Source organism: Ursus maritimus, unplaced genomic scaffold (assembly GCF_017311325.1).
Source record: "Ursus maritimus isolate PB19 unplaced genomic scaffold, ASM1731132v1 scaffold_21, whole genome shotgun sequence".
Taxonomy (NCBI): Eukaryota; Metazoa; Chordata; class Mammalia; order Carnivora; family Ursidae; genus Ursus; species Ursus maritimus.
Genome location: NW_024424564.1, coordinates 57,059,671 through 57,060,661, shown reverse-complemented (window position 1 = coordinate 57,060,661; position 991 = coordinate 57,059,671). Strand labels below are relative to the sequence as shown.

The window sequence follows — 991 nt, the reverse complement described above, 5'->3', positions numbered from 1 at the left end:
TGCAACCCCAAAGCAGGCCAGACCCCCGATACCCAGACACACACACATACACACCACACACTGACACACAGACACGTGCACGGAGGGGAAAGGGCTTGAAAGAATTTGCCGTCTCGTGCGTCGAGAAAAGCACCAGAAGTAACGCTGGGGAAAAAGCCAGCAGTCGGCAGGCTCCACGGCCTTCGCTCCGCGCGGCTCATCCAGCGATGCCCACAACACCCCCTTGCGCTCAGGGCCTTTCCGAAAGGACGCGAGTCCCCCAGCCCCAGAGCTCTGGGGGCCCCGCCCGACCCCGCGCGCCGCCCCAGCCTGGCCCGCGCCAGCCCCTCCAACGGCCTTAGGGTGCTAAGCGGGGCCGAGCGCGCGCCCCCCACCCCCGCACCCGCGCCCCCCGACCCCGACCCCAATCCCAACCCCGACCCCGACGCCGACCCAGTCCGCGCCCCACCAGGCCCCGCCCCCGATAGGCCCCGCCCCCGAGAGCCCCGCCCTGGGCGGCCGCGCGCGGAGGGTCACGGGACCGCGGGGCGGGGACGGGGGCGCCGCCGGGGGCGGGGCGGGGCCGAGGCGGAAGCGCCAGCGGAGGGCACCGCTGCCCGCTGTCCCGACCCGCCCCTCCTCGGCCCGGTACTGCCCTCGTCCAGCCGCGCCGGCCCCGGGGGTCAGTGTCATGTGACTTCTGCCCCTGACCACGAGCCTGAGCCGCAGCCTCTAGGTGAAGAGGGTCAGATCGCCCGAGAATCAGGTGTCCTGGTCCCCGAGGGTCTCCAGGGAGTTATATCCCAGGCTACGGTCTCCTGGGTTCTGTTGAGGTCAGGGGTCTCCGGAAGTCCGCTGGGACTTCAGGAAGGGGTTGTCTGGGTCGGGGAGTATTTGGGTCTGGGGTCTCAAGAAGGGGGTAGTGCCTGGGTCTGGGGTCTCAGGGGAGAGGTAGTGCCTGGATTTGGGGTCTCAGGGGAAAGGTAGTGCCTGGATTTGGGGTCTCAGGGGA

At 69.8% G+C, this 991-nt stretch overlaps 1 protein-coding gene across 2 annotated transcripts in view; it reads left to right on the top strand.

Moving 5' to 3' along the window:
- The first annotated feature begins 541 nt into the window (after positions 1 to 541).
- Positions 542 to 991, top strand: part of ARSA (arylsulfatase A) — a 5,114-nt gene continuing 4,664 nt past the window's right edge. Inside the window, exon 1 of one of the 2 annotated variants that reach the window (XM_040637794.1) lies at positions 542 to 715. The gene's annotated coding sequence lies outside the window, so the exon portion shown is untranslated. Of the gene's footprint in view, positions 746 to 991 lie in introns of both variants that reach the window. The other variant, XM_040637793.1, reaches the window with a different exon arrangement.